At 41.3% G+C, this 18,263-nt stretch overlaps 1 pseudogene; it reads left to right on the forward strand.

Annotated features, from left to right (window-relative positions):
- The first annotated feature begins 5,721 nt into the window (after nucleotides 1-5,721).
- Nucleotides 5,722-18,001, forward strand: LOC139566650 (claudin domain-containing protein 1-like; annotated as a pseudogene).
- Nucleotides 18,002-18,263: the final 262 nt, after the last annotated feature.

Below are 18,263 nucleotides of genomic sequence, written 5' to 3' on the forward strand. Positions count from 1 at the left end.
CCCATCCCCCACTATACCCCCACACTTTGTACCCTTATAAATAACCACAGACCCACACACACTCCCCTCCCCCATGAATAGGCCCCTGTGAAAACAAACGCACATGCATTCTGCTCAAGGATGGGACTTTAAGACAAAGAACTGTGTGAAGAGCCAATGGAACGTCGACATCAGGTCCGGACAGGACTACCCACGACCCAGATCGACCAATCGGAAGGCCAGACTACAAGATCAACCTACTTTGCTTGTTGCCTATATAACCAGTACAAACTGTTTAGAGCGGTCTCTTTTCCGACGATTCCATACGAATCAGACAGAAGGGGCCGTGCTGCACGATTTACTAAGATATTTTTACCTGTGAATAAACTGCCTTATTATACAAATATCCACCTCGTCCTATGTCTCAACTTGATCTCCTGTCTCCAGTAAACGTTTTATCAACACTACTTTTGCTGATCTTCTATCAGAATGTTGTACAATGGGTCCTTTGTCCAGAACCGTCGTTGTTTTGGATTCAGAACGTTCTTTTTCCCTCTTGAATTAGCAAGCACACTGGCCATGCAGCGCTAAGCTCTCCAACGTCAACAAAGTCGAACAACGCAACACGCCGAACGTCCCGAATAAAGTTCAATAATCTAATTAAACTATATTGAAAAAACATACTTTAGGATGATATTGTAACATGTATCAAATAAATTCAAAGCCGGAGCTCATATTCGCCCATAACGACAGGTTTCCAGTAGGCAATAGCAGGTCCCCCCACGCGCCTTGCAGACAACAGAAAATGGGGGACACGTTGTTCCAAGAGGGCTCATTCAACGTCAGACAGAGATAATCAACTCCTTTTTCCTCCCACTTCCTCTTGACATCCAGGGGAAGGTGTATGATGTGCACGTATAGTCATACGTATCATGCCCATTTATAGGCAGCGACTTGAACACAGGATCGATTTCAGACTTTCCACTTCCTGGTCACAAAGTGTGCTGCCAAATGAGTTGTGTTTGACCCACAGACAAAATTCAAACGGTTTTAGAAACTAGAGAGTGTTTTCTATCCAATAGTAATAATAATATGCATATTGTACGAGCAAGAATTGAGTACGAGGCCGTTTAAATTTTGAACGATTTTCCCCAAAAGTGAAAACAGCACCCCCTATCCTCAAAACAATGAACACAGTGCCAAATCATGTCGTTACTACCCTGCATGAATACGGCTCTGGGATACGAATAATAACGTCATGCTAGGGAGCCAGCCAGCTAACGTTAGGTAGCTAGCTAACAGTACACTTTAGCTTGAAATTAATCACTTTCTGTCAAAATTAGAAACGTGTATTATCTGAAAATGTAGCTAGCTACTGCTAGAGAATCTTACCTGTATCATCATGCATGATGGAAGTGTCAACCTGTCAGGAATGCCATACCATGGTTGCCCTTAGTTTGAAGAAGTAATCCGGAGACAGGTGTTTTCTGTCTCTTAGCTATAATACTCTAATTCCACTGATTTTAAAACTTGATCCTCCAGAAAGTGTAGAGCAACACTTATTCAACTCCACTACACAATATTTTTTTTTAAATCTGCATTCGACAGGATTACCAACACAGACTGACGAGATCAAATATACAGAGCCTTCTATATGGCATACCAATCCGAACTCATCTCTCGGCATGTCCAGCCCACTCATTATTTCAGCCAATCATGGCTAGTGGGAAGGTTGCTTCCTTTTTCTGTGGCTTAACCAACAAGGTTCGTAATTGAACAATTTTATTTGTATTTACAGATGGCATACAAGTTTGTTATTAAGGCACATGAAAGTTTTGAGAAGGCATTTCTGCCAAAAAAAACATACAGTTGAAGTCTGAAGTTTACATACACTTAGGTTGGAGTCATTAAAACTAATTTTCCATCACTCCACAAATTTCTTGTTAACAAACTATTGTTTTGGCAAGTTGGTTAGGACATCTACTTTGTGCATGACACAAGTAATTGTTCCAACAATTGTTTACAGACAGATTATTTCACTTAAAATTCACTGTATCACAATTCCAGTGGTTCAGATGTTTACATACAGTAAATTGACTGTGCCTTTAAATAGCTTGGAAAATTCCAGAAAATGATGTCATGGCTTTAGAAGCTTCTGATAAGCTAATTTACATCATTTGAGTCAATTGGAGGTGTACCCGTGGATATATTTCAAGGCCTACCTTAAAATGCAGTGTCTCTTTGCTTGACATCATGGGAAAATCAAAAGAAATCAGCCAAGACCTCACAAAAAAATGGGTAGACCTCCACAAATCTGGTTCACCCTTGGGAGCAATTTCCAAATGCCTAAAGGTACCACATTCATCTGTACAAACAATAGTACGCAAGTATAAACACCATGGGACCACTCAGTCGTCATTCCGCTCAGGAAGGAGACACGTTCTGTCTCCTAGAGATGAACGTACTTTGGTGCGAAAAGTGCAAATCAATCTCAGAACAACAGCAAAGGACCTTGTGAAGATGCTGGAGGAAACAGGTACAAAAGTATCTATATTTAAGTCATTTAGCAGACGCTCTTATCCAGAGCGACTTACAAATTGGAAAGTTCATACATATTCATCCTGGTCCCCCCGTGGGGAATGAACCCACAACCCTGGCGTTGCAAGCTCTACCAACTGAGCCACACGGGACCAAGCCACAGTACTGAGCCACAGTAAAAAGAGTCCTATATCGACATAACCTGAAAGGCCGCTCAGCAAGGAAGAAGCCACTGCTCCAAAACCGCTATAAAAAAAGTCAGACCAGGGTTTGGAACTGCACATGGGGACAAAGATCTTACTTTTTGGAGAAATGTCCTCTGGTCTGATAAAACGGTTTGGCCATAATGACCATCGTTATGTTTGGAGGAAAAGGGGGAGGCTTGCAAGCCAAAGAACACCATCCCAACTGTGAAGCACGGGGGTGGCAGCATCATGTTGTGGGGGCGCTTTTCTGCAGGGGGGACTGGTGCACTTCACAAAATGTATGGCATCATGAGAAAGGGGAATTATGTGGATATATTGAAGCAACATCTCAAGACATCAGTCAGGAAGTTAAAGCTTGGTCGCAAATGGGTCTCCCAAATGGACAATGACCCCAAGCATACTTCCAAAGTTGTGGCAAAATGGCTTAAGGACAACAAAGTCAATGTGTTGGAGTGGCCATCACAAATCCCTGACCTCAATCCTATAGGCAAATTTGTGTGCAGAACTGAAAAAGCGTGTGCGAGCAGGGAGGCCTACAAACCTGACTCAGTTACACCAGCTCTGTCAGGAGGAATGGGCCAAAATTCACCAAACTTATTGTGGATAGCTTGTGGAAGGCTACCCGAAACATTTGACCCAAGTTAAACAATTTCAAGGCAATGCTACCAAATACTAATTCAGTGTATGTAAACTTCTGACCCACTGGGAATGTGACGAAAGAAATACAAGCTGAAATAAATCATTCTCTCTACTATTACTCTGACATTTCACATTCTTAAAATAAAGTGATGATCCTAACTGACCTAAGAAAGAGAATTTTTACCAGGATTATATGTCAGGAATTGTGTAAAACTGAGTTTAAATGTATTTGGCTAAGGTGTACAGTATGTAAACTTCCGACTTCAACTGAATATACACATACATACACACATATATATATATATAAATATATACATATTTCCTGTATTACCGTACCACCCCTCCTCCAATTGGAGCAAACTAGTGAACAACAACGCTTAAGGCCTGTATTTCCAGCTTATACATACTACATACATTTTATGGATACAGTTTATTTTACAATAGTTTTATTTTGTTTGTTTTTAACTCTTGTCCTTCCTCTACCCTCAACCTCTCCCATATATGTATTATGTCCATCCGATTTTATTTCCATTTGCCATTTCTTTCAAACTGTAAAAGTTCCTAACCTATAAACGTTTTACGGGCACAGTATGTTTTACATTGGTTATCTTGTTGTTATTAGTTCCAACCTTAAGCTCCATTCAACTTCTTCTGTGGGGTCATATTAGTGTTACATCAGATGAGTCCCGTGACACTTGTGGGGGTTGCAAGCAAAACGGAGAACACCATCATGTTCGTCAGTCTCATCTTTCCATAATTTGTAGGCCATATTTTTTTTGTAGGCCAAACCCTTCGGCCGCTACAGACATTTTCGGGGGAAGACCAATTTCCGGGATGCGGAAGGCCAACATCAGCGGATGCGGTGGATTGAGACACAGCCATACAAAAAACTAATATCTAGCTTAAACCGATGGATTTTAATGAGGATTCCTTTATCATGCTAATTCGATGTCAGCGGGTGTGTCATGGAATTATTGTAATCAAAAGGAGAGACTTTTAAATTTCTTAAAAACAAGTAAACTTTATAATTTAATTACTGCAGGAATGGAGCTTGTCAACGAGCCCCCCCTAGGTAATACGTTGAGAGCCCAACCATCAAGACTTAGCTACCTCATTTTATAGAAAATTCTGTCTCCTGGATGTTCATGACAAATCACAGAGGAGATAATTTATACAAAGGCACATTATGCTCTCATGCAACAGACATCAAGATTGACATGGCGCCAAATATCTGTCTCTAGTTAATTTACTGCTTGCTTGTACGAAAATACTAATGCAACCTAGAATACTAACATAACCTTGTAATTTCTGTTCTGACAGGTGCGGACATCGACTCCAGTGGGACAGATTTCCTTGTCCGACGAGTTGACGTTTTTGGCACTTCGGGCTCCCCTCCTTAGAAATTGTCTTGTTTTTAAGAATGTTGTCAGAATCATATTGTAGAGTAACAGCATGAAACTAGTAGAGAGTGATATCAAAATGTTATGAACAGGAAATAACAAATACATGTGTTATTAACTGACAACTGTAGCGCTTTCCCGTTTGTAGTCCTAAAAAACTGAAATTAGTTACGGTTCGTTCAGCCATTCCTATTGGGAAAGCATAGGGTTTCGGGATAAATGATGATATTAAGGTCTGTGGTTATTTAACAGAGGCTTAGGAGATCTTATACGTTTTGTTCTATGAGATAATATCAGTCAGTTAACAGGACCTTAATGAATTATGGAGCCTTTATGTGCTTTTATTGATTACATAAATGCTTAAAAATTCTAAATTGATGTTAGATGATGAATATTATCTCATAGAACAAAGTATAAGATATTCCCGCGACACCACCCTATGGTACTCTTAATCACAGCTGTATATGGTACAGCCTGGATTCGAACCAGATACTATTGTGACTCCTCTTGCACTGAGATGCAGTGCGTTAGACTGCTGCGCCACTTGGGAGCCTAAATGCCTGTGTTGACCACAGATATTATTTTCCATTCATTTCCATATAGGCTTCGCCAATCGAACCATGGCTGTGTTAGTGCCTACAAAGAGACGCCATTCGTTCGCCATTCATAGAACCACCTCAGTGTATTGTATTGAAAGACGAATGTGTAACCAAAAACTACAAAGCCCACATGGTAGGGTTTCACAAGTCGCTGTCTGATGATGCTGCTTTGACAAAAAAAGCCACACCCCTCAATAGTTACCACAGCCACAAAGTCGTAAACCACTCTATTTCTACAATATTCATACAATCTTATTTTAAACCTAACCACACTGCTAACAGTATGCCTAACCTTAAATTAAGACCAAAAAAAAATAATGTTTTCATTAATTTTTACCATAGCCAATTTTGACTTTGTGGCTGTGGTAACTAGTGAAACCCCTAAATCATACGGAAAAGGAACGCTATCAAGTGAGTTGAATAGCTACATGTTCATAGTATTTGCTATAAACGTTAGTATCGTTTAAATTAATCTGAAAGCCTTTACATTGATCGATTTAAATGCATGATGGCTTTGTTCATTCACAACAAATATATATTTTTTCAAGAAACATGCCACTCTGTCGTGGCGGTTTTGCACCAGTTAGCTAGCTAGCGTTATTAACGTTAGCGTTTGATGACAGTCGGTAGATAAAAGGCAATATGTGTAATTCTTGCCACTTTGATTATTTTCTCATAGCAGGGACATGGTTTTCTGTTTAGTAAGCTAGTTAGATGCATGTCATTACTTCATAATTATTACCATATGCTTATTTGCATTCGCCTTAACAAGATACTGACAGCTAGCTAACCCCCTTTCGTCTGTGCTTTGCTGCTTTTTAACTAACGTAACAGGATCTTGCTATCAGAGCCAAAATGTGCCAGTCTAAGATCTGAATTAAAATTTAGTTGAATTGGAATACATTCTCTTCAGATTTGTTCTCCTTCAAAGCAGTGAAGCTGGCCTGCTTGGTGATGGTGGGGTTGTGAGGACCTGGACTACAAGGAAGGCACAGAGGACAGGCTGGGAAGCACTGAAACAACCATCATGCTCAGGAACTGCACTGTCAGTGTTAAGGACATTACTGCAAGGCTGTTAAGTGCTCACTGACTAGCTGACCTCTTATAGTGAGTGCCCTTATCCCCTACTTTTCAACTTCCCTTCATAGGAGGGTACGAGTCGACACACTAACAAATGCAGTAAGAGTAAAATCATTTTTACCCACAAACAGACACTCTTGACTTGCAAACCATGGTGGATAACCGCTACGCTACAGCCCTGGTCATTGGCTCTGTTCTGAGTCTGCTGGCCACAGTCTATCTCTCCATTGCCGTGGGAACAGCACTGGTACCAGTACCGAAGTCCGCCCGGCAACCATGAGGCCAGCAACGCTTCGGAGCTGCGCGAGGACTTCATCAACGGGGAGTTTGATGAAAAGGCTTACAGCGACACTCTGTTCCGCCTCAACGGCACACTGGGGCTGTGGTGGAGGTGTGTGCAGGCGCCAGGCCAGTCGCACTGGTTCAAAGAGCCTGGTAAGAACCTACACACACTAGAGCGGGTCACCAAACACATTACTAAGTTGCATTGGTTTAAAGCGTCTGCTAAATTACAAATATTATATTACTGTATATTATGATGAATATATGTAAATATAGTATATATATATTACAGCATTCATTGCAGGTGTTGGTACAGAAAGGGTGTGCTGAATACACCAGCTATACATCACTGTGCCCATCAGTCTTATACACCATGCTAATATTGTATAATAAAGCAAAGCCTCCTTTTTTCTGATACCCACACAGGAGCAACACTCGGTTTGCTATTAGTATAAATATTTGGTGCTTACTGCCAATGAGTTTGGGGTTCAATATGATCGCAGGTTGTCGACAATGCAGCTTTTAAAGGCAATTTCTGATTGAGCCGACATCTGCAGTGTTTAACCGTGAATGCGAACATGTGAACATTGCCTTTAAAAGCTGCAATGTCGACAACCCACATCAGATTGAATCCCGGCCTAACGCTCTGTCTGTCTGTCTCTTGTTCTCTCAGATCCTAAGATGGTGACACAGTGTGTGAGCTCCACCCTGCCTCAGCAGTTTTTACCCAAGTACAAAGAACCAGGGAATCACAACACTGGGGAGGACCTGCTTCGGACATGTGAGTCTTGCCTTGCAGCCACACACACACATACATACAGTGCCTTTGGAAAGTATTCAGACCTTTTGACTTTTTCCAAATGTTGTTACGTTACAGCCTTATTCTAAAATGTATTTAAATAAATAAAAAATCCTCAGCAATCTACACACAATACCCCATAATAACAAAGCGAAAAGGGTATTTTGAATTTTTTGCAAATGTATTAAAATAAAAAACAGAAATACCATATTTGCATAAGAATTCAATCCCTTTGCTACGAGACTTGAAATTGAGCTCAGGTGCATCCTGTTTCCATTCATTATCCTTGAGATGTTTCTACAACTTGATTGGAGTCCACCTGTGGTAAATTCAATTGATTGGGCATGATTTGGAAAGGCACACACCTGTCTATATAACTCAGCACCTCCCTATCCACATAGACGGGACAGTAGTGGAGAAGGTGGAAAGTTTTAAGTTCCTCGGCGTACACATCACAGACATACTGAAATGGTCCACCCAATACAGACATTGTGGTGAAGATAGCGCAACAGCTTGTCACCTAAATTTGGCTTGTCACCTAAATACCTCAAACGTTTACAGATGCACAATTCAGAGCATCCTGTTGGGCTGTATCACTAGGGTTGCAAAGGGTCGGAAACTTTCCATGGGAAGTTAAGCCCAGGAATTTGATGAATTTTGCTTAAATTCATCAAAAAAGTTAGCTTAACAGTGAACCTTTTTTTGTGGGATACACATAAGGCAATTCTAGGTCTTGTGGCATATATTGATTAACTTCTTATGGCTGGGATCCCGTTAACGGATCGATATGACAACAGCCAGTGAAAGTGCAGGGCGCCAAATTCAAAACAACAGAAATCTCATAATTAAAATTCCTCAGACATACAAGTATTTTACACCATTTAAAAGATAAACTTGTTGTTAATCCCACCACAGTGTCCGATTTCAAAAGGCTTTATGACGAAAGCACACCATCTGATTATGTTAGGTCAGTACCTAGTCACAGAAAAACACAGCCATTTTTCCAGCCAAAGAGAAGAGTCACAAAAAGCAGAAATAGAGATAAAATGAATCACTAACCTTTGATGATCTTCATCAGACGACACTCATAGGACTTCATGTTACACAATACATGTATGTTTTGTTCAATAAAGTTCATATTTATATCCAAAAATCTTAGTTTACATTGGCGCGTTATGTTCAGTAATGTTTTGCAGAGAGCCACATCAATTTACAGAAATACTAATAATAAACACTGATAAAAGATATAAGTATTACACATGGAACTTTAGATAAACCTCTCCTTATTGCACCCGCTGTGTCAGATTTCAAAAAACTTTATGGAAAAAATGCTATAATCTGAGTACAGCGCTCAGAGCCCAAACAAGCCATAAAGATATCCGCCATGTTGTGGAGTCAACAGATGTCAGAATAGCATTATAAATATTCCCTTACCTTTGATGATCTTCATCAGAATGCACTCCCAGGAATCCCAGTTCCACAATAAATATTTGATTTGTTCCATAAAGTCCATCATTTATGTCCAAATACCTCCTTTTTGTTTGCGCGTTCAGTACACAATCCAAACTCACGACGCGCGGGCAAGTCCATGAGAAATTTCAGACAAAGTCATATTACAGTTCGTAGAAACATGTCAAACGAAGTATAGAATCAATCTTTAGGATGTTTTTAACATAAATCTTCAATAATGTTCCAACCGGAGAATTCCTTTGTCTGTAGAAATGCGATGGAACGCAGGTCTAACTCTCACGTGAATTTGCGTGGTCAGCTCATGGCACTCTGCCAGACCCATGACTCAAAGAGCCCTAATTCCCCCCTCCTTCACAGTAGAAGCATCAAACAAGGTTCTAAAGACTGTTGACATCTAGTGGAAGCCTTAGGAAGTGCAATATGACCAATATCCCACTGTATATTCGATAGGCGATGAGTTGAAAAACTACAAACCTCAGATTTCCCACTTCCTGGTTGGATTTTTTCTCAGGTTTTTGCCTGCCATATGAGTTCTGTTATACTCACAGACATCATTCAAACAGTTTTAGAAACCTCAAGAGTGTTTTCTGTCAAAATCTACTAATAATATGCATATATTAGCAACTGGGCCTGAGTAGCAGGCAGTTTACTCTGGGCACCTTATTCATCCAAGCTACTCAATACTGCCCCCAGCCATAAGAAGTTAAACTATCCCCAATTCAATGGAATTGCAACCCTCTGCATGCACAGTGCATTCTTCCATCACATGCACAGCTGATTCTCAAGATCTTCCTCACTAATGAGATGCTATTGAGCCCACACTACTACACTGTCTGAGGCAAGGACTACATGCTCTCTGGTAAGTTTTGATTACAATACTGTGTGGGGTGAATATATTTTATATGGCATACATTATTTTTTGTTAACTAGTAAATAGTAGCCTACAGCAAAGTGTGTTTAAATAATTTCTAACTTGTTAACAACTTCTGCTAGTTAGCAGGCTCAAGCAAGCTAAAACTAACTGAGTGTTATTTCACCTGTTTCCATACATGTTTCATTTTAAAACATTTATCTTACAAAGGAGTTGTTTAATCTAACTGCTTAACTATTTATCTGTACATGGAATTGTATTTGTTTTGTGTTTTTACTCCTTTTTTTCTAATCTTTACAGGAAAATGCCACAGGCACTATCTGATGTGTGGAGACATTTCACTGCAGCTAATGTAGAAGGAAAAGCTGTGTACATTTGCAAATACTGTGCCAAATCATATGTGAAGAATGCAACAAAGATGCAGAATCATCTGGCCAAGTGCATAAAGTTCCCTCAGCGCTCACAACAAGCAACCTCTGACAAAAGTCCCTCTACTTCTATTCGAGGTGAAAATTATGAATCAGACACCTTATCAATAGCAACAGCTCATGGTCCTCCTGGAATCAGAAGTTTTTTTGACTCAATGGAGGAACGTAGTCAGAGAAATGCTGATGAATGTCTTGCTCGAGCTGTGTATGCAACTGGTTCACTTCTGATGCTCACTGGCAATGTGTATTGGAAGAGATTTCTGAATGTTCTTCGCCAAGTATACACCCCTCCAACCAGACATGCTTTATCTACTCACACTGCTGGATGCAGAGTTCAAGTGAAGGTCAAGCAAATCATAGAGAAAGCAGACTATTGCAATCATCTCTGATGGGTGGTCGAATGTTCGTGGGCAAGGAATAATTAACTACATCATCTCCACCCCTCAACCAGTATTCTACAAGAGCACAGACACAAGGGACAACAGACACAATGATCTCTACATTTCAGATGAGCTGAAGGCAGTCATCAACGACCTTGGACCACAGAAGGTATTTGCACTAGTGACAGACAATGCTGCGAACATGAAGACTGCTTGGTCTTAAGTGGAGGAGTCCTACCCTCACATCACACCCATTGGCTGTGCTGCTCATGCATTGAATCTGCTCCTCAAGGACATCATGGCACTGAAAACAATGGATACACTCTACAAGAGAGCCAAGGAAATGGTTAGGTATGTGAAGGGTCATCAAGTTATAGCAGCAATCTACTTCACCAAGCAAAGTGAGAAGAATAAGAGCACCACATTGAAGCTGCCCAGCAACACCCGTTGGGGTGGTGGTGTCATGTTTGACAGTCTCCTGTAGGGGAAGGATTCTCTCCATGAAATGGCCATGTCACAGTCTACTGATATGGACAGCCCCATCAAGAGGATACTCCTGAATTATGTATTTCGGGAGAGAGTGGTAAAGCAGCCTGAAACTCCTGAAACCTATAGCTGTAGCCATTGAACGGATTGAGGGAGACAATGCCATCATGTCTGTTGTTCAGACTCTGCTTGCAGATGTACGAGAAGAAATCCCACTTCACTGTTGCTCCAAGCAGAGGAAACTGCAGTTCTGAAATGCATCAAAAAGCGTGAAGACTTCTGCCTGAAGCCCAAACATGCCGCAACGTACATGTTGGACCTCGGGTATGCTGGCAAGAACATCCTGTCTGGTGCAGAGATCAACAAGGCCTATGGTGTCATCACTACCGTGTCTCACCACCTTGAACAGAATGAGGGCGAGGTTCTTGGCAGTCTGGTGAAGTACACTTCCAAGTAAGGGCTTTGGCATGGAGATGTAATATGGCAGTCGTGCCAACATATCTCATCAGCCAGCTGGTGGAAGGGACTTTGTGGATCTGAGGCTCTTTCCCCTGTTGCCATCATCCTCAAAATCCCACCAACATCAGCTGCCTCAGAGCGCAACTGGTCCTTGTTTGGGAACACACACACCAAAGCACGCAACAGGCTAACCAATACAAGGGTTGAAAAATTGGTGGCCATCCGGGCAAATTTGGGGCTTTTTGAGCCTGACAATGAGCCATCCTCAACAAGGTTGGAAAGTGACAGTGAAGATGAGTCTGATGTTCAAGAGGTGTTCATTGAGGAGGACCAGGGAGAAGACATGGAAGCCTGAGAGGAAGTCAACCAAAGCTTTAGTTTCTAGACTATCATTTTACAGATGTATGTTGAAAACGTTTTTGGGAGATGCGATGGGATCATTCAATATTCTCTTTCTTTTTTTGTTCATTGAAATCATCCCATGTGAAGAGTCAACTCATTTAATTAAAGTTAAATTCGTAACAACATTATTCTTATTTTTTTTATTGGAAGTATTTAATCATTTGCAATTATGTCTACTTATGATAAGGTAAAATATTTATGTTTCTGTCTCCATATGATATGGTAAATATATCCAATGCAAAAAACATCTACATTTAAATGGTATTAATATGAATTTTCATATATTTCCGTTAATTCACATATATTCCCGTTAATTCCCACGGAAAGTTTCCACCTCTGAATATTCCCCAAAATGTGCAACCCTATGTATCACCGCCTGGTACGGCATCTGCACCGCCCACAACCGCAGGGCTCTCCAGAGGGTGGTGCGGTCTGCACAACAGCACCCGTTATCACAGGAAGGCCAAAAAGATCATCAAGGACAACAACCCGAGCCACTGCCTGTTTATTGCGAGTGTAGCGAAATGCTTGTACTTCTAGTTACGACAGTGCAGTAATATCTAACAAGTAATCTATCAATTCCACAACTACCTAATACACACAAAAATAAGAAAAGGGATGGGAAAATAATATATACATATAAATATATGGATGAGCGATGACTGAGTGGCATAGGCAAGATGCAATAGATGGTATAGAAATACAGTATATACATATGGGAAGAGTAAATGCAAGATATGTAAACAATATTAAAGTAACTAGTGATCTATTTATTAAAGTTGCCAATGATTTCAAGTCTGTATGTAGGCAGCAGCCTCTCTGTGTTAGTGATGGCTGTTTAACAGTCTGATGGCTATTTTTTCAGTCTCTCAGTCCCATGTTTGATGCACCTGTACTGACCTCGCCTTCTGGATGGTAGCAGGGTGAACGTGTATGTGACCAATAAAATTTGATTTGATAAGGTCCCACAGCTGACAGTGCATGTCAGAGCAAAAACCAAGCCATGAGGTCGAAGGAATTATCCATAGAGCTCCGAGACAGGATTGTGTCGAGACACAGATCTGGGCATGGGTACCAAAAATATTCCTGCAGCATTGAAGATCCCCAAGAACACTGTGGCCTTTCTTAAATGGAAGAAGTTTGGAACCACCAAGACTCTTCCTAGAGCTGGCCGCCCGGCCAAACTGAGTAATCGGGTGACAAGGGCCTTGGTCAGGGAGGAGACCAAGAACCCGATGGTCACTCTGACAGAGTTCTTCTGTGGAGATGGTGGAACCTTCCAGAAGAACAACCATCTCTGCAGCACTCCACCAATCAGACCTTTATGGTGGAGTGGCCAGACGGAAGCCACTCTTCAGTAAAAGAGTCACGTCTGGGGGAAACCTGGCACCATCCCTACGGTAAAGCCTATTGGTGGCAGCATCATGCTGTGGGGGTGTTTTTCAGCGGCAGGGACTGGGAGACTTGTCAGGATCAAGGGAAAGATGAACGGAGCAATGTACAGTGATGAAAACCTGCTCCAGAGCACTCAGGACCTCAGACTGGGGGCGACGGTTCACCTTCCAACAGGACAACGACCCAAGGCACACAGCCAAGACAACACAGGAGTGGCTTCGGGACAAGTCTCCAAATGTCCTTGAGTGGCCCAGCCAGAGCCTGGACTTGAGCCTGATCAAACATCTCTGGAGAGACCTGCAGCAACGCTCCCCATCCAATATGACAGAGCTTGAGAGGATCTGCAGAGAAGAAGAATTGGAGAAACTAAACTTGTAGCATCATACCAAAGAAGACTCGAGCCTGTAATTGATGCCAAAGGTGCTTCAACAAAGTACTGAGTAAAGGGTCTGAATATTTATGTAAATGTGATTTTAAAAAATGTTTGTTAGCCAAAATTTTAATAAGGATGTAACCTAACAATGTGGAAAAGGTCAAGGGGGCTGAATCTTTTCTGAAGGCACTGTATAAACATACTGTAGTTCAAACAAGGTTCACTAGTCTTTATTTAGTTTGTTTTATGAAAACGTGTTTTTCATTTTTATATTATTTAGAATCAGTTTTAGTTTTAGGGACAGAAATTAGCCAATGCGTGGGAGGCTAGGATACATTTATGTGTTGTATAGTTTGTTTATTTTGAGATGTCACATCTTGCCACTGTGGGGCAATAATCCATCAGGTGATGGGTCAGGTCATAGGTTACGTGAGATGATGTACAAAGTAAACAGTAGTGCTGGGTAGATTTCCTCAACAACCAGCAGCGTTAAAGCGCCAGGCTCAACTTCTCAGCTGTTTAGCCCTGTGGCTACCACGTTGTAGAAGCGTGAAGCGCACATGCACAGCTACTCTGTGTTAGAGCAAAGTCTTGCGTCACGCTCCTCTCATTGGATGCGATCGAGTAGTGAGGCTAACAAAGCCGACTGTTGACGGAAGTCTTTGAGAGAAGTCTGGGTAGGTGCATCTGTGACATTAGTGGTTTTCAAACAGCAAGGCTCAGATCAACATGATGGCAGTGTCAACATAGCCACTATTGTTTATGCGTTTTTTTCCTTTATAAATGTTGAAATAAACTTTTCTAAACCCCCATATCACACTCACAAACAGAAAACATAGGCGTAACGTTTACAATTAATTAGAGAGGTCTCAAATATCACTTTGATTTGGATCCCCTGTTCTGCAGTTGCACCTCCGCCGACGTCACTCCTCGACTTTCGTCTACAGTCGGTTGCTTGAACCTTACCACTCAAACCCAATCTGTGTGGCCCGAGAGAGAAAAACTAAAACTAAACATTTGTGTTTTTTTGTTTTTTCAAACAGGTTTGTTAATGATTTTACTTCAGTTTAAGGGGGGGAAAATCCTGATTCGTTTGTTTTCATTTACTATAATAACCTTGGTTCAAACGAAACTTGTGTTTCATAGAAATGAGGTTTGTAAATGTGGTGATTTCCACTGTTGTTTCTTATTGTTACTGACAGTCATGGGACCTCATCTCTTTCCCTTTCTCTCTCAGGCAAACACACACAGAGACACACATAGCCACGTGTTCATAATAAATATTGGTTTGGCATTATAAAGCTCTTCCTTCAGATAGTGTTTATCCGTCTACGAAACTATAAAAATAACTTTATTTGTACTGCACTTTTCTGACATTTCTAAGTTGGTTTCTCTTGGTGTCTGAGCAGACCTGTGGAGGTGCCAGTTCCTGTTGCCTCTGGTGTCCCTAGCCTTTGTGTTCCTCAGCGGACTCGTCGGCGTTTGCGCCTGCCTCTGCCGCAGCATCACCCCCACCCTGGCCGTTGGAGTGCTCCACCTGCTGGCAGGTTTGAGAACTACGTTAATCACAGTGCCTCTCAACTCCCTTAACCCTCCCACCACACACGAACACACACACAAACTTTACACCCAACAACATGTAAAGGTATGAATGAAAGCTAAGGCATTCATGATTCATGCCGCCTACCACATCTCGATTTCTCTCTTAATGAAATTCAATTGTGTTTTATTGGCATGAAATACACATGAACATTTTGCCAAAGCAGAAGGGTTTTCAATTAAGTAAAATGTACAATTGCATAAAGTTACATTCATTGTTGTCTTTCCCATCCAGGTCTGTGTTCCCTAGGCACGGTGTGCTGCTTCCTGGCTGGCATGGACCTGCTCCACAGGGTCTCTGTGCTTCCCGACAGTGTGGACGGCTCCCTGGGCTGGTCCCTGTACCTGGCCCTCATCTCCTCGCCACTGCAGATGATGGCGGCCGCCCTCTTCCTGTGGTCCGCCCGGAGCCACCGCCAGAACTACACCCGCATGACGGCCTACCGGGTGGCCTAAAGAGACTGGGTTTCTTTTATACATCAGGGTTGCATTCAGTAAGAGCATAACGTTTTGAAATGGAAGATGTGAAGTTGTAGAGTGTTGCCAGTAACATGCAGACTCCAATTTTTGTAGAAGGTGAGATTGTTTCTATGAAATGGCTACGTTTCTAAACATTTTACGAACTGCATGTTTAACTGAATGTGACCCTAAACTAATCCTAAATGGCAGTCTACTCCTGAGGGGTATCCTACGAAGCAGGTTTGAGTAATTAGCCAGGTGACTTTGGTCAACTCGGAGTTCAATTCGGGGCACCAGTCATACGAAAGTGTCTCACCTTTTAGCCAAGTACATTTCTATGGCAACAAACCCATCAGAACTCCGGGCCGGGCTAACTCGCAGCTAACTCCACTTACCCTGAATAAAATGACAGAGCCGTGAGTTGAGGACCAATGAAATCCGATACCTCTCGATCAAAGATTGCGTCGTCATCCCTTTCATTTGAGGAAGACGAATGATTCGATATAAAAACATTTAAAAAAGATTCAATATTTTAATTGAATCAAATGGTTTGTTTGTGTAAAAAAAAAAATGTATTTACACATTTAGTAATGACAGAAAGCATTTTAAACTTCACTCAATGTAACACTTTTGTATAACTTAATAAATAAAACAATATTGATAGGAGTGGGTAGAAAGTGCTTGTGCATTGATAAGCACACCAAAGTCAGCATTCATGAGAAGTAATAAAATAAAGACGGTTAGTTCATTTTGGAAAAATAGTTAGAGTAGTTTTAGCTTGCTTCCTAGGATACTCCTCTGCTCTTGAAAGGCCTATGTGTTTTCGCGTCCGTCTTAGCCCAGCACCGAAGCTGTTAAACGTCCTGTTGGTAAGTAGAATCTGGGTCACGTTCAGAGGGGTGCAACGTACTGAAACATTGCAAATAGAAATGTGATAATTAGAGCTGACATTTCTTACTCGTCATGTCAGAGTATCTGAAGGCTCCACAACGTTGTGCCCTACTGAACACAACTCGAGTGATTTAGGTGCTGGGCTGGGACAAAAGTCTGCACTCCGTGGCCTCGCCAGGACGAGACATGAAGAGCACAGGGTGGCCCAATGATTCACTCTGTAACAACTACGCCTTTACAGTGTCGTCATGACAATCTTCCCCATTACTACACCTGATTGACAGATTTTAGGGTGACTAAACCTTCGACACCTTAACTACACCCCACAGGGTGGCGTAAAGAATCTCTCCACCTTAAGCACAACTGTTCGACAGCTCACACTAGCCAACGTAACCTCAAACGAGACTTTGCCTGTATAAACATATCCTAAGAGCTTCTCACTGTCGTAGAGGCAAGTGTTTGATTTGATTTGACTTTCAGATGAATTTGTCCCCAGCAGCACGTACTGTATGTGTATAATGTTTAACAACACCTGTGGTTGATTGTGAGAAGGTGAGGTACGTTTGTTTTTCTTAAACTGTTTGTAGGTGAATCTTTAGCGATGCTTTTTTTAATTCAAGTTAACGATTGGAGTCATATTTTGCCTTTGCTTTTGTTGCCATCGCTACCATTTATGAATGAACGCTTTTTGCAATCCTAGCCATTTTTTTTCTAGGTTTTCCTAAACGGTTCGTTTTTTGTTGTTGCTTTTTGAAGTTTTGTATTATGTTATATCTATAGAGCGTTGTAGTGACTTTTGACCCCGTTTGCCTACATTTCCCTTTTTTATTTCAGCTGATGAGAATGTTCAGTTGAATTTTGTGTCATATGTTGATTTGGAATGTAACCACTTTGCCATTGTCATCCATATTTATTGACATTTATTTGAATGTAAAGACATGTTATCCCGGGTTGTTTTGACGCCACTATAGCTAACCTGTGTTTTGATTTTCCTCTTGATGTCCATGATATTGTTTTGGTTATGTTGAAGTAAATGCAGTTGCACTACTTAGCTTTTCTGAAGCCTACTTGAAACTACCAATGACAAGACAACGGGCACTAACTCCAAGTACACTTGGTAAATGAGCACTCAACAGATATTGTTTACTGGGACACCGTTTTATGAAGGGTGTCTAAATGAGACAACGTGTGGCTTTTGTAAGTGTTTTTATGTGACTATACCTAAAGCGTACCTGTTTCCATAAGAATAAAGTTCACCTCTGCTGACCTCCTGTCTGAGTGTTAATATTGTATGTGTGTTTTAGATAATTAAATGGTGTTGTGTGTAACATCTAAAGTTCAGGAGGGAAGACCACACCTGAAACAATTTACATCTCTTTCCCTTTTGACAATCAAACAATTTACTTCATCCGCCAATCAATGGCTGTGCTGTATATATTCGTGATCTTCTGTAGCATTTCGCATCCCTTCACCACCCCCGTCTCCTCCCCTCTCTGCTCTTCCTGTTTTTTTTCCAGGATACATTAAC

This window comes from Salvelinus alpinus, chromosome 39 (assembly GCF_045679555.1).
Source record: "Salvelinus alpinus chromosome 39, SLU_Salpinus.1, whole genome shotgun sequence".
NCBI classification, from domain to species: domain Eukaryota; kingdom Metazoa; phylum Chordata; class Actinopteri; order Salmoniformes; family Salmonidae; genus Salvelinus; species Salvelinus alpinus.